Source organism: Solanum stenotomum, chromosome 11 (genome assembly GCF_019186545.1).
Source record: "Solanum stenotomum isolate F172 chromosome 11, ASM1918654v1, whole genome shotgun sequence".
NCBI classification, from domain to species: domain Eukaryota; kingdom Viridiplantae; phylum Streptophyta; class Magnoliopsida; order Solanales; family Solanaceae; genus Solanum; species Solanum stenotomum.
Window position 1 is genome coordinate 32,042,803 of NC_064292.1, and position 25,907 is coordinate 32,068,709.

Consider the following 25,907-nt stretch of genomic DNA (forward strand, 5'->3'; position numbering starts at 1 on the left):
TTAATCTTATTGGATAAGGAAAAGACCAAAATACCCCTCACTAATTCGGGTAACTTTCCTTACCTGGACAGGCAGATTTGAAATGGCCATATCTCCCTTAAATGAGCTCAGAATTTATCAAACTTGGTGGCGTTGGAAAGAAGATTCTAAGACCTTTCATTTGATATCTTATAGGCCACCTAACTCATATTGTACTAAAGGTCTGGTCGTTTTGAAGTTGTCCCAAAACACATAACTTAGCATATCTTTGCCAAAAATTTTAAATTTAGCTATTTCCAATTAATTCTTTCTATATTTAGCTTAGCATCATCGAGCCTCCTTGACCAATCAGTTATATTTTCATTCACAGTCTTTGCAAGGATATGCTTTATCTTTATGTTTGACACTTCAACGTGCCCACTAGACTGCGGATGGTAAGGAGTAGCTACATTGTGACGGACTCCATATTTCTCTAGCAACGCCTTGAACAACTTATTACAAAAGTAGGAACCTCCATCGCTGATAATGGACCTAGGTGTACCAAATCTTGAGAAGATACTCTTTTTTAGGGATGCGGTGACACTTTTCCCTTTATTGTTTGAAAGCGCAATTGCTTCCACCCACTTCAACACATAATCAACCGCAACAAGAATATACTTCATCCCATGTGAACTCACAAATGGACCCATAAAGTCAAGTCCCCACACATCGAACAACTTAATCACTAATATTGGATTCATAGGTAGCTCTCGTCTCTTTGAAATTTCTCCTTCTCTTTGGCAACGATTACAAGACTTGGCGAAATCATGAGCATCTTGGTTGATGGTAGGCCAGTAATACCCACACTGCAAAATTTTATGCGCAGTCCGAATACCTCTATGATGCCTACCAACAGGCGAAGAATGACACGCCTCTAGTATACTCATCATGTCAACCTCGGGCACACAACGACGAATAATTCCATCGGCACAAATACGGAACAAATAAGGCTCATCCCAAAAGAACTTCTTCACATCATGCATACTAAGTGTTTTCCTTTGGTGAAAAGACAAATCCGATGGAACCAGATCACTTGCCAAGTAGTTAGCAAAGTTCGCGAACCAAGGAATCAGATCATGAGAAGCAGCCAATACTTGTTTATCTGGAAAAGCATCATTAATTTCAGCCCCATCTCCTAGCTTAAGCATAGCTTCCTCCTCTAATCTAGACAAATGATCGGCAACTTGATTTTTTGTACCCTTTCTATCTTTCAACTCAAAATCGAACTTTTGCAACAACAACACACATCTAATCAACCTCAATTTTTGCATCCTTTTTAGCCATCAGATACCTCAATGCAGAATGGTCAGTATGCACTATGACCTTAGTACCAAGCAAGTAGGATCGAAATTTCTCAAATGTGAAAACCACAGCAAGGAGTTATTGTTCAGTCACTGTATAGTTCTTTTGAGCAACATTCAGAGCTTTGTTGTCATAGTAAATAGGATGAAGATTCTTCTCTCGCCTATGTCCCAATACCACACCAAGTGCCACTCCACTCGCATCACACATCACTTCAAACGGTTGCCCCCAATCTAGTGAAATAATGATAGGTGTGGAAACTAGCTTTGCTTTTAACTCACCAAATACTCTCAGACAAGCATCATCAAAATCAAACTTACACTCCTTTTCGAGCAATTTGCATAAAGGGTGTGCAATTTTGGAGAAATCCTTAATAAACCTCCTATAAAAGCATGCATGACCAAGAAAACTTCTAACACCTTTAATAGAGATAGGTGGTGGAAGCTTTTCTATTACCTCAACTTTAGCTCTATCAACCTCAATACCCTTCTCAGAAATCCGATGACCCAACACTATCCCTCTTTCATCATGAAGTGGTACTTTTCCCAATTGAGCACAAGATTGCACTCTTCACACCGTTTCAATACCTCGGCCAAATGCATCAGACAACCATCAAACGAGTCACCTACCACTGAGAAATCATCCATAAATACCATAATAGTGTGCTCCACCATAGCTGAAAATATCGATATCATGCAACGCTGGAGGGTCGCTAGAGCATTACACAACCCAAATGGCATTCGTTTGAAGGCGAAAGTCCCATAAGGGCAAGTGCAGGTGGTCTTCTCTTGGTCTTCTAGATCAATGGAAATTTGATTATTGCCTGAATAACAATCACGAAAACAATACCAACCCTTACCGGCAAGGCGGTCCAGCATTCTGATCCATGAACGGCATAGGGGAAGTGGTCATTTTTGTCCAAGCATTTAATTTTCGGTAGTCCATGCATACTCTCCATCCAGTTACTGGTCGCATCGAAACAAGCTCATTTTTGCATTAGGAACCACAGTAATCCCACCTTTCTTAGGAACACACTGAACAGGACAAACCCAACTACTATCTGCAATGGGATATATGACTCCAGCATCCAACCATTTGATGATTTTCTTTTTCACTACCTCTTGCATAGGTAGATTTAGTCTCTTTTGGTGCTCGATACTAGGATTATAGTCCGGCATGAATTGGATTTTATGAGAACAAATGCTTGGAGGAATCCCAATAATGTCCGCAATAGTCCATCCAATCGCCCTCTTAAACCTCTTCAGCACAAAAATTAATGCCTCAGCTTGCACTTCACTCAAATCGGCCGCAATGATGACCGGTAAAGTACCATCTCTCCCCAAGAATACATACCTCAAATGCGATGGTAGAGCCTTGAGCTCCAATTTTGGAGCTTCTTCCATAGACGGTTTTTCGGGTGGAGAGTCGCGATTCTTCATATCTAACTCCAATTTATTTGGTTTGGAATGGAATTGAAACCTATCAAGTGTGGCAACTAATTCATCATAGTCTTCAATACCATCACCTTCAAAATTCATCATTCCCGCTGTCAGTGAATCAACACCCAATATCTCTTCAATAGACACATCAGAACCTCGCTCCACCATATGATTCACCACTAATATTAATTTGAGATCGCTTTCCTGCTTCATAAACCTACATATGTTGAGAGTTACCTCTTTATTGTTCAATTGGAACTTCATCTGCCTCTCTCCATATCGACTAAGGCATGCCCAGTAGCAAGTACTGGTCTCCCTAAGATGATGGGGACCTCAAAATCAACCTCACAATCAAGTATCACAAAATCCATAGGAAAAATAAACGACTCCACATTAACAAGTACATCTTGGAGAACACCAATGGGCTTCTTCACAATTCTATCGACCATGAGTAATCGCATCGCATTCGGTTTTGGACCCCCTAAACCCAACTTCTTGTAAATAGACAATGGCATCAAATTAATACTAGCACCCAAATCACACAACGTCTTCGCAAAATGCAACAACCCAATGGTACAAGGAATAGTGAAAGCACCAGGATCCCCTTTCTTTTGCACGAGTGACCTAGTAGCAATAGCACTGCAATGTTGCAACCTATCATCATCTTCAAAACTGACGGCCCTCGTCTTAGTCACTAAATCTTTCATAAATTTTGCATACCCAGGCATTTGCTCCAATGCTTCTATCAACGGAACGTTGATGGAAAGCTGTTTCAACATAGTGATAAACCTATGATAATTTCCTTTTTCATTCTTCTTTACCAATCTATGTGGGAATGGAGGTGGAGGTATAGTAATGGGAACAACTTTTTGGGTTATCTCTGCTTCCTTCTCTGTAGCACTCTTGGACTCTCCAGTAACCTCAATCTCATCATCATCATTTTCAACCACAATTTCAACCTCAGACAGCATAGGTGGATCAATGTTCTGTTTACCCCCTCGAGTAGTGACTGCCATACAATGCCCATCATTTTTTGGATTCTGGATGGTGTTGATAGGGAGTGTGCCAGGCTGACGTGGGTTTATTATAGTGGACAACTTATTCATCTGCTGCTCAAGTTGCTTGATCGAAACTGCATGGGCATCAACTTTTTGACCAATTCTAGACAAGTCATTTCGCATCTCCTTCACATTCTCATCAATTGTATCAAACCTCTCCATCATCTTCTACATCATATCCTCAATACGTGACATACTACCCCCAGCTTCCATATTGCTAGATTCCCAATTTGTAGGAGGAACATAAAGTCCAACCCTCTCATTTTTGTTTCCATAGTTGTCTCGGTTGTAGTTGTTGTCGCGATTGTAGTTCCTATCATGAACATAATTACCCTCTCGGTTGTAATTGTCATAGTTCTGACCTTGGTTTCCTTACCCTTGGCGCCAATTTACTAAGTTAGCATCCTCATCATAGTAGCATTCCTCAACTAGTAGTGGTGGAGTTCTAGTCAAGTTGTTTACTGCATTTACCTTTTTCTGGACCTCCGCTTACATGCTTCAAAACCAACCTAAGTTCTGTCCTTCTTTGAGTCATCTCCTTATCAATGTCATCGGTAGATTGACTAGGCGTAGCTTGTGTTTACATCCCTACTTTATTCAAATAAGGAGAAACGTCGTGGTGAGTCAAAAAATAATCAATTAATCAATTTTAATTTTTTTTAAGAATAAATGAATTTTAAAAGAGTCATCACCTAATTTTTAGTAAAAACTAGGAAATCAATTAAAAATGTCTAAGAAATCATTAGATTCTAAGTAAGGGGTTCAAGTCATTCTGAAGGGAAGGTATTAGGCATCCTTTGAAATCCACAAATGTGGTTCCCGACTAAATACATTTTTTTCAAATTGAGGAGGAGATAAAATAGTATACAAATATAACAAACATGCAATATACACAAGTAATAAAATAAAACAATAATATAATAAATGACCTAAGGTTTTCCTAACATCGATAATATACACAATAATGAATAAAAAATATAATTTGAACTCCTTTCGATTAGCTTCAATGGGAAGCGACTCTAGTGTACCTGCAGTAAAAGTATTAGTGATAAATAAATATGAATAAAAATAAATAAAATAAATAACAACTTAAAATAAAAATGTTTCTTATATACATGGGAAGCCTTGGAAATCGATGGTAATTTCTTCATTGGCCAATTTTAACAAATCAAATATACGAACTTAAACTAAATTTTTTCCTTTTACAATAAGGAGGCCTCGAAAACTGACGGAGAGTTTTTTTTCATTGGCCAATTTGAACAAACAAAATATATAAACTTAAACTAAATTTCCGACTTTAATATTGGAGAGGCCTCCAAAACCGACAGAGAGATTTTCTCATTGGCCAATAAAATTAATACTAATAATGATAACAACAAAAATAATAAAAATGGCAAACCAAACTCTTAAAGGGGAAAATTCCATAATAGCATTAATGGTTAAAATAAAAATAACAACATCATGTGTCATCACAAAATCAAAATAAAGTTTCTGGAAATATTTTAACACTTACAAACGAAAAGAGAAAAAACATAAATATAAACTAAAATATACAAGTGATGAAAATGAATCAAGAAATTTGAAATAGAAACTAAATTAGGAACTGATAACCACAATAATGAAAAAATTGCACACCATCAAGATAAAATAATATAGCAGTATCCAAATTAATATTCACAAGTCAATAAAGAGTGATCAAGGAATCATCAAATTAAAAAATCAAAATAGAATAGTCCCACACATTTATCGAAAAAATAATAATGCATGCTAAACGTAAGACACAACTTGGTCCAATCAAAACATTAACAGTAAAATATTTGTCAATAATTACATAAAACAACTAAAATAAATAAATACATACTCACATATATACAAATTTGAAAAGTAAAAAAGGTCACCTTAGAGGAGCATTAAATATGGTTGTTTTCAGTATGTCGCCATGGTTTCCGATTGGATCAAGGATGTATTTCCAGAGCTTTGATGGGGTTTTTGAGACTTTTAGTTTGTCTGAGCTTTGCTGGTGTCGGAAAAGGAAGAGGGCTGCTGGCTTAGATCTTCAAAAAATAAAAAAATCATAAAAGGGAGAGGGAGGGGCTGGTTCGTTGTTCTTCGCTGATCTGAACTAGAGCTTGGAGCTCGTTGTTTCGTTTGCTGGGGGAGCTTGACTTGCGATTTTGGAGCTCACTAGATGTTGGGTTTGTTTGGTTGTGGTGGCTCTTTCATGTGTTGCTGGAGCTTAGAGCTCACGCTGGAAATGGCTTAGCTTTGATCTCACCATTAATGGCTGCTTCTCGCGATGGGGGGTTGTTTGGTGGTGGATCCGAAGGTGTGTGGAGGTCGTTTTTGTTGTTGTTCTGCTAGTTTTGGTGGTGGGGATTCAGTTGTTTTTTGCCGGAAAAGGGTGGGAAATGGAGTAAGTTTCTGGAGGGAGTGAGGAAGAATTCCGGTGGCTGGTTTGGATCTTTTGAAACAGTGAAACGAACGTAAAAATGGGGTTGGTGTTTTTTGGTGGCCGGAGCTTCACCAGATTTCGGGGTGGTGGTAGCCGGAAAATTAAAGGGAAGAAGAGACTCTTTAAGATTTTACTAATTTGGAAACTCTCTCTCAAATACTAAAAAATATTTCACCACCCTTGACTTAATGCTTAAGCTATTGTTTAAATAGGAAATTGAAATCCATCAATAGTATGATACCATTATTTTAAAACCATGGGTCGAAACCGCTAGTTAAATAAAATATATGTGTATAAAATCTTATCAATATTTTTAATAAACTTCTAGACAGTGCGAAGTATCAAAATGAATATTAACAAATGTAACGAATAAAATGAATATTAAAAAAAATGTAATGAACGTAACTAATGACATTTAAAAAGTGCAATTTAACATAAATGACGATTTAATCAAAATGAACAAATATTTGAACGTATTCAACCGGCTGTGACAAAAAATAATGTAATTAAAATTAACTAATAGAAAAAATTCTAAAATTTTAACAAATAAGGATAAATATCGATAAACTTATTTAAAATTATAAAAATGTATTTTGAACTATTGAATAAATAAAACTTAAAAGTTACGAATTTTGAAAATGTTAGGCCAAAATTGGGTGTCAACAGTTGTCTCTTTCGTTGGATATGATTGATCAAAAGAATCACGGACAAAGAAAATTGACAAACCCAATTTCGGCCGAACACATGACCTTCATATAAAGTTTGGTTGTGGTGGAAGTTGATCCTCAACTTGCTTCCAAAAAGGTTCCACGTTGTGTTGCGTCCTTGTTGATGTAGTCCACACCTGTGGCTCAATTGAGAATGTACCCTCCTGGATGTTCTCGAATAGACAGAGATAAAACTCATTATTAAAGACAAAATTAAATAAAAAGGTAGCATCCCTTATGATACGACGAATGAAGATGTTTCATCGATAGGATAGAAATGCATGTCCATCGGTAGGACGCATGAAGATGATCCATCGATAGGATATAAATGCATGCCCATCGGTAGGACGAATGAAGATGATCCATTAAAAGGATGTGAATGTATGTTCATCGGTAGGACGAATGATCCATCATTAGGATATGAATATATGTCCATCGGTAAGACAAATAAAAATGATCCATCGGTAGGACGAATAAAAATGATCCATCGATAGGATATAAATGTATGGCCATCGGTAGAACGAACAAAAATCTTTCAACGGAAGTCTCCTCCGACTTGAACGCGGAATACATAGGGTGCACATCCTTCACCTCCGAATAGATGCGACTTAAATGCAAATATATTTCAACGCAAGTCTCCTCCGACTTGAACGCAGAATAAATAGGGTGCACACCCTTCACCTCCGAATAGATACGACTTAAAATGCAAATATCTTTCAAAGCAAGTTTCCTCCGACTTGAACGTGGAATAGATAGGGCACACATCCTTCACCTCTAAATAGATGCGACTTAAATGCAAATATCTTTCAACGCAAATCTCCTCCGACTTGAACGTGGAATATATATGGTGCACAGTCTTCACCTCTGAATAGATGGGACTTAAATGCAAATATATTTCAATGCACGTTTCAGCCGACTTGAACGTGGAATAGATAGGGTGCACATCCTTCACCTCTGAATAGATGCGACTTAAATGAAAATATCTTTCAACGCAAGTTTCCTCTGACTTGAACGTGGAATAGATACGGTGCACATCCTTCACCTCTGAATAGATGCGACTTAAATGAAAATATCATTCAACGCAAGTTTCCTTCGACTTGAATGTGGAATAGATAGGGTGCACATCCTTCACCTATGAATAGATGCGGCTTAAATGCAAATATCTTTCAACGCAAGTTTCCTCCGACTTGAACGTGGAATAGATAGGGTGCACATCCTTCACCTCCGAATAGATGCGACTTAAATGCAAATATCTTTCAACGTAAGTTTCCTCACTTGTACGTGGAATAGATAGGGTGCACATCATTCACCTCTGAATAGATGCGACTTAAATGTAATGGCCTTTTCAGCGAATGAAAATGCAATGGCCTTTTCGGCGAATGAAAATGTAATGGCCCTCTTGGCAAATGAAAAATGCAATGACCCTCTCGGGAAATGAAAAATGTAATTACCCTCTTGGCAAATTAAAAATGCAATGGTCCTCTCGGAAAATAAAAGTACAATGAAAAATGCAAATGATGGATGACCCAATGAATTTCCACTATAACGAGGTGGATGTCTCGATAATTGTCCAATTGTAACGAGGTAGATGACTCGATGATTGTCCACCGTAACGAGGTGGATGGATCGATGATTGTCCAGCTATAACGACTCTTGATTGTCCAATTGTAACGATGAGGATGGCTCGATGATTGTCCAACTGTAACGAGGTGGATGACTCGATGATTGTCCACTGTAAGTGTCATTGCCTCAATGCTTTCACATGTTCCTGTACTTGAAAAGGAACAATTAGTAGACACAATGTCGCCTTATCTAGCGACTTAGTCAAGAAACCTTGAGAAAAGATTCTTTAAAAGAGAATGTGTACAAAATGCCTGATCACTTTGACACATGTGAGCAACCAATATTTTACTCTTGACCATTTTGCATTTATTGTGACTCATGTCTTATTGGGGATTTGTACGAGGAATTGTTGTCTTGCCATGACAATGCTGAAGATTCGCAAGTTGACTTTGAACTTCAAGCGTTGATGAATCATTTGAAGTTGACTATCAAGCTTCTGAAAATACTTGTTGGAATTTTTGAGGTCTTCCTCAAAAATTCTGTTCCAGTTAGAACTTTTGGCAAATCTCAAAATGATCTCCAATCTTGACTTACTGGAGATAACACATTTATTGTGAATTTTTAAGATATTCTCAAAACTTATGTCCTAGTTTTTATTACAAGGAGAAACGAAAATCACACTGGGTATATGACCGAGCTATTATGGCGCCTACATATCATGTTGAGCTAGGAATCAGGTCAAATATAGTTTCAATCTTGTAGATGATGAGTACTGCAAAGAATTTGAGATAAGATCATCAGTAGAAAATGTACAATATGAACATGATGAAATAAAAAAAAAATATTACTCCCTGCGATATTCAAATCCTAAAGACAAGATATATCACATTTTTGGGACGGACAACCCAATGAAGTAAAATAGGCATCTCACACTAACGAGATTAGCCTAATGTAACTTTTTACAGTGAACAAACCAAAAATGAAATTCAAATTATCTTTTTTTTTAAAGGAAAGAATCTAAAAAAAATGTTTTGAAAAATATTAAATGGTGGGTGCTTGGTTGTTTGTTTTTTTTTTTTGAAGAAATAAGGAATGTGATGAGCAGTCAAATCTTGACTACAATTGGTACCAGCAGTTAGGATTGCAGGTAATCTCTCCCTTTTTTTTTAACTAAGATTGAATTTAAGGTAATTCCTACAGCTTCAAGTGGTTCCTCAAACATACTTAAGTATCAACAAGATTTGTTCATCTTTCTTCAAACAAAAGTTTTGAATTGTGTCAATCCCCAAGTGCCCTCACAACAAGAAAAGTCATATTTCACACATATTTGAAGCATATTATTTGAGGACATTTTTCAAAGTGCACTCACACTCACAAGAATGTTCAGTGCATGCAATTGTGATACCATATGCTTGGCCCTTATCTAAATCTCCACTAATGTGAGAACATTTGGAATGAGATCATATAGGGCTTGTCATTGGCTTGTAACATAGGCTTAGGGATGGATAAGATATATATTTAGGATAAGAGTGACTTAATTCCTCCTTAAGTGTCACACTGAATTCGTGCTTTTGATGATTGATACGTCTTTGGCGTCAGATCCTCTTCATTGTCCTCCTTTTTTTTTTACTTATTTTGAATCCTTATTTGTTGGAGCTTTTCCTTTTTTCACCATTTTATTTTATTTTGACTTCTTTTGAGCCCTTATTTCTTAGAGCTTTTTCTTTCTTCACCCCTCACTTTTGAAGTTTTCTCCTCTTTTGTTGGAGTTTTTTCCTTCTCGTCTTTCATTGACCTTGTAGGAGTGTTTTTGTCTTTCTTTATTTCTTTCCACCTTTCCTTTTTTTTCTTCTTTTTCTAGAAGTCGTTTCTTGCTTCCTTGACTTTGGGAGACTTTGTATCTTTTGCCTTTGGCAACTTCAAACATAGATCTTCATTTAAAATTTGCACACTCTTGGTGCACTCAAGAAGGTTGGGCCAAGAGAGGGATAGTGCATGTAAGCAATCAAAAGGGGTAGTGGCTAAGATGTGGTTGTCCAAATAAAGGATTCAGGCTCAAAGTGGGGAAAACTAGGGATCCATGTCATTTGATAGGTTTTGAAAGGCACAATCGGGTCAAAGAAGACCTACAATCCTTTTCCAAACCAAACATAACTCAGGATTTCGCCTCGATAAACATTCAAGCCAAGTTCTAGATCAACAGTGCAATGCAATTGAATTTTGATCTAAAAGCTCATCACACAATGCACATGAAAGAATGAGGTTGGTTTTATTCTTATTTTAAATTAATGCAAAAGAATTTTCAAGCATCACAAAAGTATAAATGAGAGGTACCAAAAGAGTCTATAGTTTACCACAAAGTCAGTCTACTCTATTATACCAAATATTTCGCATGCTCCTAACTGTATTGGTCCCAATTGAGATGAAGACATAACTCTTACAATATATACAAAATGTTTTTTTTGAAAGAATGAATAAATACCGAACCCAAGAAGGGCCTACGTATCTCATCAAGATGAAAATGAGGTATGCGTAGTTCATGCAGATATGTCTTTTAAAATATGCACAAACTATTTGAATCTTTTTTTTTTAATTTAAAAGAATGATACCGAACCCAAAGAAGGCTGCCTAGGTATCTCATTGAGATGAGAATCAGGTTCGCGTAGTACATTTTGATATGCCTTTGAAAATATGCACAAACTATTTTATTTTTCTTTTGACTTTTGGATAAAATAATACCGAGCCAAAGAAGGGTTGCCTACGTATCTCATCAAGATGAGAATCAAGTTCGCGTAGTTCATTTAGATAAGGTATAAAATTATTCAAAAACTTAGACAAACTTAGAGTGATCACTCGTAAGTATAGTGTTGTTGACAATTTTAGTCAGAGAGTGTCTTCTGACTGTTTGCACCAATATGTTTTGTATCCTCTTAACTATTGATCTTTGTATCGTCTGTTGAATGTGGCCTCCCAGTAACAATTTGTTGTTTTATTCTTTTTTGGATGTCTCTTGGAACTGTGTCTTCTCCAAATTATCCACGAGAACCACACATTGTTATGACCATCTCCGACTGTTGTCGGGGACGGTTTCCCTAAAAAAATATGAGAAATGTGTGAAAGCAGGGCCAGCATGCAAAATAACAAAAAATAAATGAGTGTGACTTCATAGTTGAAGAATCCCCTGATTTATCTTTTTGACTTGATTTTAATGTCTTGTGAAATACAAAGACTCGAATTTCGTGAGTCCTCTTATCCCTTGAAACTTCGGACAAACAATGACTTCCAAATTCTGACATAAATCAACCTCTCGCTTAAATAAGAATAAAAAGTCAAAAGGTAAAGTGTTAGTTCGTGTTCATAATGGATAATGCAAAATATCACACAAAGAATTACTTAAACACATAAGCACTGCTTTGATTGAAGACAAACTCAATTATATTAGATAACATACAGATAGCTATTACGCGTCCTATACAAATATGTGACCATTTTGTGTCAAAGGTAGGCCTATCGATCTGAAGAATGTATTACGTCATTTGACAACATTTCATTGTCCCCTAAAACACTTAGTACAAATTTTATGAATAAAACAAATAGGATTACAAAATAAGGAACAAAAAGATACAAATAATCAATCACACGCAGAGGTACCATCCTAAACTAAGCCTTTGTGGAAGGTACTTCCTCTTGAACTTCTTGTCATCTCTGAATGCCAACACTTTTTGGATGGAATGGTAGCTTGTGAATATCCTGGTTTGACTAAAGTAAACTATTAAAATAAACCCCTAACCCCGATGGACAATGGTTTGTCAAACGACTTATACATCCTTCAAATTTAAACACACAATTATGACCATCCATTTAGGACGGGGACCATTTTGGACTCAAGGTAGTCTCTCTAATGGGCCTAACACGCCTAGGGTGTTGGGTCATCTTAGGTCAATGCGCTAAATCAGGGTTTTGGCTTCGCTCTACTCTAGTTGACTAAGAGTGGGCTTTATTTGAAGTGGATCTGTGACCCAAGTGGACAACTTGGGCTGCAGAAGTCAGCGACCGTTGACCATCCAGTAGCCAACTACATTCGTCAAGGTACCCCAATAAACAATTTGAATAATGAATGACTGCAGCCCGCATCGTCGTCCTTTAAATAAGAAATTAAAAAGGCCAAATGGTGGAAATTATGTCATGATGCAATATATATACAGTTAAACAAATAATGAACACAAAACAAATACAATATACAAATAATCAATAAAATATACAAGATATAATGAATAACACAATAAAAGAATAGCTCCTCAATTTGAAAAAAATGAACTCATAATAGTTAGAACCTCTATATCCCCAGCGGGATCGTCATTCTGTTTACATCCCTACTTTATTCAAATAAGGAGAAACGTCGTTGTGATTCAAAAAATAATCAATTAATCAATTTTAATTTTTTTTAAGAATAAACGAATTTTAAAAAAGTCGCCACCTAATTTTTAGGAAAAAATAGGAAACCAATTAAAAATATCTACGAAATCATTAGATTTTAAGTAAGGGGTTCAAGTCATTCCGAAGGAAAGGTGTTAGGCATCCTTCGAAATCCACAAATGTGGTTCCCGACTGAATTCATTTTTATTAAATTGAGGAGGAGTTAAAATAGTATACAAGTATAACAAACATGCAATATATACAAGTAATAAAATAAAACCATAATCTAATAAATGACCTAAGGTTTGCCTAACATTGATAATATACACAATAACGAATAAAAAATATAAATCGAACTTCATTCGATTAGCTTCAATGGAAAGTGACTCTGATGTAACTGTAAAGACACTTAGTAAAAGTATTAGTGATAAATAAATATGAATAAAAATAAATTAAATAAATAACAACTTAAAATAACAATCCGTCTAATATACAAGGGAGACCTTGAAAATAGACGGTAATTTCTTCATCGGCCAATTTTAACAAATCAAATATATGAACTTAAACTAAATTTTTGTCTTTTACAATATGGAGGACTCGAAAACCGACGGAGAGATTTTTTCATTGGCCAATTTGAACAAACAAAATAATAAACTTAAACTAAATTTTTGTCTTTAATATTGAGGAGGCCTCAAAAATCGACGGAGAGATTTTCACATTGGCCAATAAAATAAATACTAATAACGATAACAACAAAAAATAATAAAAATGGCAAAACAAACTCTTAAAGGGTAAAACTCCATAATAGCATTAGTGGTTAAAATAAAAAAAAAGGACATCATGTGTCATCATAAAATCAAAATAGAGTTTCTAGAAATATTTTAACACTNAACAATAAAAATAATAAAAATGGCAAAACAAACTCTTAAAGGGGAAAACTCCATAATAGCATTAATGGTTAAAATAAAAAAAAGGACATCATGTGTCATCACAAAATCAAAATAGAGTTTCTAGAAATATTTTAACACTTACAAACGAAAAGAGAAAAAACATAGATAAACTAAAATATACAAGTGATGAAAATAAATCAAGAAAGTTGAAATAGCAACTAAATTAGGAACTCATAACCACAATAATGAAAAAATTGCACACCATCAATATAAAATAATATAGCAGTATACAAATTAATATTCACAAGTCAATAAAGAGTGGTGAAGGGATCATCAAATTAAAAATCAAAATAGAATAGTCCCACACATTTATCGAAAAACTAATAATGCATGCTAAACGTAAGACCCAACTTGGTCCAATCAAAACATTAACATTAAAATATTTGTCAATAATTACATCAAACAACTAAAAAAATAAATACATACTCACTTATATACAAATTTGAAAAGGGAAAAAGGTCACCTTAGAGGAGCATTAAATCTGGTTGATTTCAGTATGTCGCCATGGTTTTCGGTTGGAACAAGGATGTATTGCCGGAGCTTTGATGGGGTTTTTTAGACTTTTAGTTTGCTTGAGCTTTGTCGATGTCAGAAAAGAAAGAGGGTTGCTAGCTTAAATCTGGAAAAAAATCGTAAAAGGGAGAGTAAAGGGGCTGGTTCGTTGTTCTTCGCTGATCTGAACTAGAGCTTGGAGCTCATTGTTTCCTTTGTTGGGGGAGCTTGACTTGCGAGTTCAGAGCTCCCTAGATGCTGGGTTCGTGGTTGTGGTGGCTCTTACTTGTGTTGCTGGAGCTTAGAGCTCACGCTGGAAATGGCTTAGCTTCGAGCTCACCGTTAATGGCTGCTTCTCGCGATGGGGTTTTTTGGTGGTGGATCTGAAGGTGTGTGGAAGTTATTTTGGTTGTTGTTCTGGTTGTTTTGGTGGTGGGGTTTCGATTGTTTTTCGCCGGAAAATGGTGGGAAATGGAGTAAGTTTCTGGAGGCAATAAGGAAGAATTCCGGTGGCTGGTTTAAATCTTTTGAAATAGTGAAAAGAACGCAAAAATGGGGTTGGGGTTTTTTGGTGGCCGGAGCTTCACCGAATTCCTGGGTGGTGGCAGCCGAAAAATTAAAGGGAAGGAGAGACTCTTTAAGATTTTATTTATTTGGAAACTCTCTCTCAAATTCTAAAAATTATTTCACCACGCTTGATTTAATGCCTAAGCTATTGTTTAAATAGGGAATTGAAAATCATCAATAGTATGATATCATTATTTTAAAACCATGGACCGAAACCGCTTGTTAAATAAAATATATGTGTATGAAATCTTATCAATATTTGAATGAATTTCTAGACTATACAAAATATCAAAATGAATATTAACAAATGTAAAGAATTAAATGAATATTAAAAAAATGTAATGAACGTAACTAATGACATGTAAAAAGTGCAGTCTAATAGAAATAACGATTTAATCAAAATGAACAAATATTTGAATGTATTCAACCGGGTGTGACAAAAAATAATGTAATTAAAATTAACTAATAGAAAAAATTCTAAAATTTTGACAAATAAGGATAAATATCGATAAACTTATTTAAAATTATAAAATATGTAATTTTGACTATTGAATAAATAAAACTTAAAAGTCACGGATTTTGAAAATGTTAGGCCAAAATTGGGTGTCAACAGCTTGAACTACAAATGTGCTTCTTCCAGTGTCTGACTTTCAAGTGCTCCATGCTTTATTGATCCGTGAAATCTTCTCTAGTTTCTCAACGATCTTCTCAAAATTGCACTCACCATATGATCCTCCAGCGATAGTATCAAGCACAACCTTACCATTGTCATCCTGACCTCTGTAGAAATACTCCTTCAATCATTCATCATCAATGCGGTGATTCATAACACTTCTTATGAATGCAGTGAACCTATCACATGAACTACTCACAGACTCTCCAAGTAGTGCCACAAAGTTGTTAAGTTTGTCTTTGTCATTCAGCTTCTTAGACAATGGGAAGTACTTTGCCATGAACACATTATGCAATTGGTCCCATGTGTGAATTGAGTTATATGGAAGCTCAGAGAACCAAACTGATGCATCACCGGTCAATGATAGAGGGAAGACTCTCAACCCTATGACGTTCATATCCAACTTTGGTTGCCCCACACAACTCTTGCAGACACACCTCAACTTGGCCATGTGCCCATCTTTTGAAGCCATACCAGAGAACAACCGCCTGGCTATAAGCATCTGCATCAAACTGCTAGTCACCACAAATGTGTGTCCTGGAGGTAGAGGAGGGAGAACAATAGGTCCTTTAGATTCAACGGTAGTCGTCTTGTAACCTTGCTTCTGGCGGATTCTGCACCCTCAATGCATCTCCGAGTAGATTAACACCAGGAACCTGAGCATTCGCATTACTAACACCGTCCACATGCTCATCTATGATTGGATTATTTTGGACCCCTTGATTATTCACATTTCTCAAAGTTTTGCTCAACTCTGGATCGTATGGGGTCAATGGTTCGCCTCGACTCCATGTACTTGTCATACACTAGAGTAGAAACCTGAGGAAAACAAAAACAAAAGAAAGTGTAAAATTAGGAAATAATTGACTAAAGTTCAATAATGTAGTTAAACTTAATCTAAGAGCCTTATTCCCCGGTAGTAGCACCAAAAATTCTATACGCTCAAATTACACCTCCCTAAAGAAGTATAAGCTATCGTTGTCAAATAAAGAACCCAACTTGTAGGTTGGGGTCGATCCCAAGAGGAATAAGGTTCAGACTTAAACTTAACTCACAATTATATTCGTTTAGTCAAACCATTTTTGAAACAAGTAATTAAAGGAGGGGAGGGGGATATATGTAAGCAAATAACCGATTGTTGTTTGTTTAAGTAGCAAGTGAGCAAGATTCAAATTTTTATTTATCAATGAGAGAGAAAAACTAAGGTGTGTGTTCCTCATAAGCTCTTAGCGCAGTAATCCTAATAATAGTAATCTTTTCCTAGTGTATCATATGCAAAGTTGGTAAGTTAGGTATCCCTAAGTGATTGGTCCTCCAAGTAGGGAATTTCACTCCGCACTTTGGTCCAGCTACGTGTGTATACTTTATTAAACCTTACCTTTACCTCAGATTAGACATCACATCAATGTATGGCTTAGTTTTCACCCTCACACCAATTGACCTTAGACTATTAGATAGTATCACACTAAATCTCTGTTGATAATTATTTTCTCATTAACTACCTCCTTGGTCCGGTAAGTAGCAACAAGGCGAGTTCTAACGCGTGATCTCGTTAAAAAACTTCTAAGTGAAAGAATTACCAATGCATGCATCAACACTATTCAAGAATTACTTAGTTATTAGTCATATGTTGTTAATCGCTCATGGTTCCCACAACCCTAGTTGTGGATTTAGCTACTCATGCTTGAAAGAACACAATTCATGTTTTTAGAAGAAGAATTCATGAACTTACCTATTGAGTAGAAGAAACTCATAATCTTCAATTTAATTGCAAAACAAAAATCATATAAACCGAAATCCATAAATCAAATTGCTAAAGTTTGCAAGGTAATTCCCAAGAAAATATCAAAAACTAAAAGTGAACAATAATGTCTAACCTTCAAAAACAAGGTTTACATACCTTATTTATAGTAAAACATGTCCTAAACAAAAAGGAAACAAAATAAGGAAATAAACTTTCTGGACGCAGCTTTGATTGACGACTCGACCTACGGTCCGTAGGTCCCCTCCATTGGTCAACACTTTGACTTTTTCTGCACGGTAGGACGGACCGTAGGTTGGGTCCTCTTCCATGGCTCCACACTTAGGATTTTCATCAGAGACTGGAACTTTAACTCTCTGAACACCTTCTATGGACGTACAGGACGGCCCGTAGGTCTCTTTATGGTTCCACACTTGGTCAAACTTCCCTGATGCTCCCTTCTACTCCGACCATCGACGGACCATCATAGGACCTATGGTCCGTAGGTCCCTTCGTGGGTGGTTACTTCTACAGATTTTTCACCTGGCATCTCACTCAATCACGTCCAAGCCTATTTCCTACAAACATGACACAAAATCATTATTTTCAATACAAAATGGCCCTAGACACACAAAACTCTTAAGTGAAATGTATCAAAAATACCATAAACTCACGGTATATCAGCCCATACACTTCTTCAACATAGAAATGTGAAACACCAGATGGATTGTTGCTAACTCTTGCGGTAGCTCCAACTCATAAGCTACATTACTAATCCTCTTGGATATGCTGTAAGGACCGATATACCAGGTACTAAGCTTCCCTTTTTTACCAAATCTCATAACACCCTTCATAGGTGAAACCTTCAAGTATACCCAATCATCTACTTCAAACTCTAAGTCTATTCTTCTAACATCATGTAGAATTTCTGACGACTCTGTGTTGTTTTCAACTTTTCTTGAATAATCTTCACTTTCTCCATAGCTTGATAGACTAAGTCTGGTCCTATTGACCCAGCTTCACCAACGTCAAACCATCCAATAGGAGATCTGCATCTTATCCCATAAAGAGCTTTATAAGGAGCCATTTGGATGCTAGAGTGATAACTATTGTTGTAAGCAAACTCTTTGAGAGTTAAGTGATCATCCCAATTACCTTTGTAATCAATCACACAAGCTCTCAACATATCTTCTAATGTCTAAATGGTGCACTGTTCCTAACCATCAGTCTGAGGAGGAAAGCAGTACTCAAATTCACCTTCGAACCCAAAACTTTCTGGAATGACTTCCAAAATTGTGCAGTAAATTGTGCACCTCTATCTGAAATAATCGACATAGGATCTCCGTGAAGTCTCACTATCTCTTGAATATACAATCTGGCATAATCTTCTGTTGAATGTGTAGTCATTACCGGCAAAAAGTGGGTTGATTTAGTCATTCAATCTACAATCACCCAAATGGAATAATGCTGCCTGCAAGACCGCGGCAACCCTATAATAAAATCCATATTGATCATCTCCCACTTCCATTTTGGAATCTCTATATTATGAGCCATACCACCAGGCCTTTGGTGCTCTACCTTGACTTGCTGATAATTTGGGAACTTAACAACGAATTCAGCAATACACTTCTTCATACTACTCCACCAATAGACTTCTCTCAAGTCGCGATACATTTTTGTGGAACCTGGATGGATCGAGTATCTGGAGATATGAGCTTCCTCCATGATAATATCTTGAAGTTCATCCGTCCTTGGTACACACAACCTACATTGATACTTCAATACACAATCTCCCGCTTTTTCAAAAGTCATCACTTTTTGCTTATGAATATTTCCCTTCAATTCAAGCAAGATAAGGTTTTGGTTTTGTTTCTCTTTCACTTCACTCTAATGATGATCCAGCCCCATTAATCACAATACAGACCTTCATATGAATACAACAAGCAGACTCCCAAACGTGCAGGTTTGTGGACATCCGATTAACATATCAACTACACCTCGTCCGATACAACGTGTAGACGATAGTTAAGAAGTATAAACCCAACAATAGAGTTGGGGTTGATCCCACATAAAGTAGTTTTATTTTGAATTCAATTATGAAGTTACAATAGTGATATTTGTAGCTGAAGGAGTAGAAGTTTTCAAAAACTATTAATAAACTTTGAAGAGTCAACAATGTCAGGGTAAGGGGTTTTTTAGATCAGAAAACAACCTCAACAAATAACTAGGAACAACCAAATAGGGGAAATATACTTAGGGGATTGACCAACAAATTGCTAAATTCAACTCAATGGATGCAAATTACTTAGATGAGGCACTTTTCTCTCGAACAACTACCTCGCTTTCGCTGATTTCTCTCAAACCTCAATGCTCTAAACAAAAGGACCAGTCCACAACCTCACCACATTTACTCTCTCGAGCTGGATACATAGAATGAGTCTTGGGATTCACTCTCTCGAGCTGAATCCATCATGACCCACCAACTATGAGTGCCAACTTATCACTTTAGTTTTACAGTTCTTTCTCAAGCAAGCATAAAACACTAAATTATATTGAAATACACTTGCAATAGAGTAGTTAAACCACAACATTAAGTCAGACCCACTTCGAATTAGAACTAAAATTGATAATAACCAACACCCATCAAGTAAAATTCAGCAATTAATCACATTGTCAAACCCCCAAGATTGGGGTTTTAGCTAATCATCATAAAAGAAAGAAATTCAATACCCAATACATGCTCCATAGCTGGAATTGAAAATTGAAGTTCTAAGATGAATAATGTCTTCTCTATTACAATACCCAATTGAAATCTCTTGAGAAAATTCCTTAAAATCAACAAGAATAGTGTTTTTGTTTTCTCTATTTCGTTCCACCCTGACTGGATGCCTTCTCTCTCCTCCTAAAGTCAATTTATAATGATATGAGATATTGCTTTTTGGGGTTGATCGGAGGGGAAGGTCGGGCTTCTCCGACCAGTCGGCGTCTCACCGATCGTTTTATCCATTGCCAATTTCTTCATCACATATTCCTCATTTGGACATGTAACTTTAGGCGGTCTATATCGGGATCGCCAATCACTTCCGCGATGCGCCTTTTAGTCTTTTAGCTCTCCAATTCAATTTCATCTTGGTGTTGATGAGTGCGTTCGGCAGTACAATCTTTCTTCGCCGATGAAGTCGGCGATTTGCCGTCAAAGAACACAGTTCTCCTAAGTTTTTCCCATTTCAGGCTCACTATTCTATAAGATTAGGTGGTCTAGGGGCTACTCGGCAATTCGCCGAGTTCTCTTGGTGATCATCAGGCTTTCTCTTCTCCCCTTCTTCAGCTTGTGTTGTTCCTTTTTGCCTGTTAGTGTCCTTGCTTTGTTCCTCAATCTACATACTTGAAAATAAAAGATTTAACAAATTAAGCATTTGAGGACACTAAATCTATATAAACAAAGCCCCAAATGAGTCCAAATCTCGGACTCATCAACACCCCCAACTTAAACTTTTGCTTGTCCTCAAGTAAAACACAAGATCAGCAGTTCAAAAAGGATGTCTCTAATAGTGTTGCATAAGACTCAACATGAATCAACACAACAAGATTCAACTTACTCATGCAATGATCAATTGTGCACTCAAAGATTCAAACTGTGACTCACCATTATCAAAGATGCTCAAGTTCACAATACTTGCTTCAAATGCAATTTCAAACTCAACAAAGGTGCCCTCACAACAAAGATGATTCCCTATTCACACAAAGTTATTCAGCAATTTATAGTTCCAGAATCTTATACGACTCTCACACTCACAAAGATGAACACATGCATGACATCACCCATAGGTTTGCCCTTATTTTCCAATCAACATTTATTCCAGCTCACTCAAGATCACAAAGGTCTTTTCAAGGCTTGTAACGGGGATGAGTGTAAAGGCATGGTCATTTAGGCTCTGCTAACCTCATGAAGTGTGGTCTGAACATCACTTTTTCCTTTTCTTTAACATTTTGATCAAGCTCACAATTAACCCCATTATTCGACTTCAAATGGACTAACAGATACCCCATTTATTTTGCAACTTCCACTACTTTATTTCACAACTTTTTCATTCTTTTTCCTCTGCTTTCTTCTCTTTTTTTTTACATAGAGGGGTTCTATCTTTTTCAAAACCATTGCTCAAAGGTAGAATTTTTTCACACTTCATGATTTACCTTCTCTTTTCACCACACCCCCAACTTAGGCTTTTGGCCTAAGTTGGCTATTCAAACAAACCATAATTCATGAGAGTTATGGGTGAATAGATAAATAAGGGTCACCATTGTTCAAGTTTCTTCCAAGAAAAGGATAAGGCTCAAGAGGGTTCAAGCAAGGTTCACACATCTCACAAGGTTGGCCACAAAAGAGGTATATTGTCAAATTGTTTCACTCTTTAAAATGGTTGCCTAAGATCATTTCAAGTGCTTGCAGCACTTAGTTAACCGAACCAACGGAGCAAATTCTAGGTGTCATCACACACAATATTCAAGGTAATCTCATCACACAAGGCATTGGCACCAATATCAAACAAGAGTCCACACTTTCTAGCTAGTAAGCAATGTTCATCACAAGAGACTCATTCGATAGCCGGCTAGTCACAACGAGACGCTAAAAGTTCACATATTGTCTATGCAACTTCATTTGGCCTCATCATAGCCGCACATTCATTTTGTTCAATTAAGTGCACTATTTAAGTCATCGATATTGATCACAACCGATACTCGAATAATTTTTTAGAGAACAAAAAAAAACTTAACGACAGACTCCTACCAACCCCACCAAAAGCATCCAACATTGTCCTCAATGTGAGTAGTGAACAATCATTAACAAAAATATAGATAAAATACTAGCACTCAAACAAATAGAGTAGGGTGACAAGGAATCTTCACTAGGCGCCCATTTGGTGAAAGCTTGCTACAATCACCGAACTGTTCGGTGAATCGCCAAGTTGCCAGGAGCTCGCCGAATTTTCCAGTATGTAACCATTCAATTTTGGGGAAGGAAGGTGGACAAGATCAAGTCCGCCGAATAACATCAACGCATCGCCTAATGGATGGAAACCTCACCGAAAGATCCAAGACTTCCAGGCTATCATGGCTAGTGCAAAATGGAGGAGAAAGTTGGGTCGCCCAATCCCCTCGGCGAATCGCCAAGTGATGCATGTATCCCGCCTAATGTTCTAGTGTCTCAGCCAACTGTTGATGCCAGGAAGGAGATCAACTTCGTGATCGCCGAACTTACTCGTCGAACCATCGAAGGAGTCTTAGCCTTGGAAAATCACCTACACATGCACATTCAGCACACATTATTCAAAGCAACTAACACTTGGGTTGCCTCCCAAGAAGAGCCTTATTTAACATCGCTACACGATGTGGAAATGCTTTCAAGAATCTTCTAGGTACACCACTTCAATCATAGAAATTTCATGGCATTCTCCAAAATACAACTTCAAGCGTTGCCCATTCACCTTGAAGGCAGGGCCCTCTCTACCTTTGACTTCAATGGCTCCATTTGTGAACACATGTATTATTCCAAATAAGCCTGACCATTTTGATTTGAGCTTTCTCGGAAAGAGTCTCAGTCGGGAATTATATAGCAACACCCAATCTCCGACCCGGAACTCCCTTCTAATGATTTTAGAATCATGCCACTTCTTCTTTTTTTCCTTGTAGAGGGCTGAACTTTCACATGCCCAATACCTTAATTCAACCAATTCATTTAGTTGATCTACTCTTCCTTTTGAAGTAATGGCCCAGTCCAGATTCAGAGTCTTTAATGCTCATAATGCTTTGTGTTCCCTTTCAACCGGTAAATGGCAAGATTTCCCAAAAACTAGTTGATATGGACACATACCAATACTTGTCGTGTAGGCATTGCGATATGCCCACAGATCATCATGTAGCTCTCGAGACCAATCAATCCTATTTGCATTTAAAGTCTTAGCCAAGATACTCTTGATCTCCTGATTCAAAACTTCCACTTGGCTACTCGTTGAGGATGATATGGCGTTGCTACTTTATGTCGCACCCCGTATTAACTCAATGCGGATGCAAAAAGCCTGTTGCAAAAATGGGATCCACCATCACTAATGATAGCCCTAGGAGTGCCGAACCTAGCTAAGATATAGCGTTTTAAGAACTGAACAACATTTTTCCCTTCATTGTTTGGTAGTGCTACAGCTTCTACCCATTTAGAAACATAATCTACTGCCACCAAAATGTACTTATCACCAAACGAACTCACAAATGGACCCATGAAATCTATTCCTCAAACATCAAATAACTCAATTTCCAGAATGGGTTTGAGGGGTAGCTCGTGCCTTATATACACTCCACCTTGCTTTTGACATTGTATTCATTTCTTAATAAATTCATGAGAATCTTTGTAAATAGTTGGCCAGTAGTAACCAATTTGAAGAGTTTTGGCGGTTGTACGCACTCCACTATGATGACCACCAACCGGTCAAGCATGACAAGCATGGAGAATTTCATTGAATTCCTCTTCAGGCACACATCTCCTAATGATAAAATCTGCACACTCTCTGAATAAGTACGGTTCATCCCAAAAGTATTTCTTGACATCGAACAAGAACCTCTTTTGTTGATAGAAATTCAGTTCTTCCGATATCAATCCACACACTACCTAGTTAGCAAAATCATCATACCAAGGGGTTTGTTGCAGAGTTACCAAAAATACTTGTTCTTTAGGAAATGCATCATTTGCATCTACCTCTAGCTCGTCATTCGCCTTGCCTTCCAGCCTTGATAGGTGGTCGGCCACCTGATTTTCACACCCTCTTCTATCTTTGACTTCAAAGTCAAATTCTTACAACAATAGCACCCACCTTATCAACCTTGGCTTGACATCTTTCTTTGCCATCAAATAACGCAGAGCAGTGTCATCAGTGTGAACAACCACTTTGGTTCCTCCCAAATATGCCCAAAATTTATCAAATGCATATACCACCGCAAGTAATCTTGCTCCGTAACTGTATAGTTACATTGAGCACCATTCAGAGTTTTGCTTGGGTAGTAAATGGGATGGAATAGCTTGTTGTGTTTTAGCTCCAACACAACACCAAATGTCGTACCACTTGCATCACACATTACTTTGAAGGGTGCCGACCAATTGGGACTAATGATAATCGGGGTGGAAATCAATTTCTCTTTCAAACACTTAAAGGCTCCCATACATGCATCATCAAAGTTTAATTTTACTTCGTTCTCCAAGAGTTTGCACAAAGGGTGTGCAATTTTTGAAAAGTCTTTGATGAACCTCTGGTAAAAGCCAGCATGCCCCAAGAAACTACGAGTACCTTTCATTGAGATTGGTGGTGGTAGCTTCTCAATTACTTCGATCTTTGCTTTATCAAACTCCAACCCTTTTTGTGACACTTTGTGACCAGGAACTATACCTTCCCCAACCATGAAGTGGCATTTCTCCTAATTTAGGACAAAATTTTTCTCCACGCATCTCTAAATTACCTTCCCCAAATGTGCCAAACATGCTTCAAAAGTATCACCCACAACTGAGAAGTCATCCATGAAGACTTCCATCGAATCTTTTACCATATCAGCGAAAATAGATAGCATTACACAACCCGAACGACATCCTTTTGAAATCAAAAGTTCCATATGGACAAGTGAAAGTGGTTTTCTCTTGGTCTTCCGAACAATAGAGATTTGATTATATCCGAAGTACCCATCCAAAAGGCAATACCATCCTCTTTCTGAAAGATGGTCAAGCATTTGGTCCATAAAAGGCATGGGAAAGTGATCTTTTTCGGTCCACGAGTTTAACTTTCGGTAATCCATGCATACTCGCCATCCGGTTACCGGTCTCAAAGAAAGAAACTCCCCCTTTTATTTGGGACTACCGTGATGCCTCCCTTTTTTGGTACACATTGTACCAGACTCACCCACTTGTTATCCGCAATAGGGTAGATCACACCTGCATCCAACCACTTTATTATCTTCTTTGTCACCACCTCTTGCATCGGTGGGTTCAATCTCCTTTGATGCTCAACACTCGATTTACACTCGCTATCAAGCTGAATTTTGTAAGTGCAACTACCGGGTGGGATGCCCACAATGTCAGTAATAGTCCACCAAATAGCTTTGATGTATCTACTCAACACTTCAAGAAGCAACTTTACTTGCCATTTAAGCAAGTTAGCTGCAATGATTACCAGTAAGGTGTTATTTTCCCCAAAAATGCATATCGAATATGAGCTGGGAGCACTTTCAACTCAAGCTTTGGTGGTTCCTCCGTTGATGGCTTGGCGGGTGGATTTTCTCGATTTTTAAGATCAATATCCAACTTTAATGGAGTCTTTAAACATTCCCCACACCCGAAACGGCAGCAATCACCTCATCATAACTTTGGATTTTGGACTCATCATAGTTTGCAAGCACAACCTCAAGTGGCTCACTCATGCACATCAAATGGCTCACTCTAGCCACTACTTCATCAATTACATCAATAGTCTAAACCACATGAATATCGCTTGG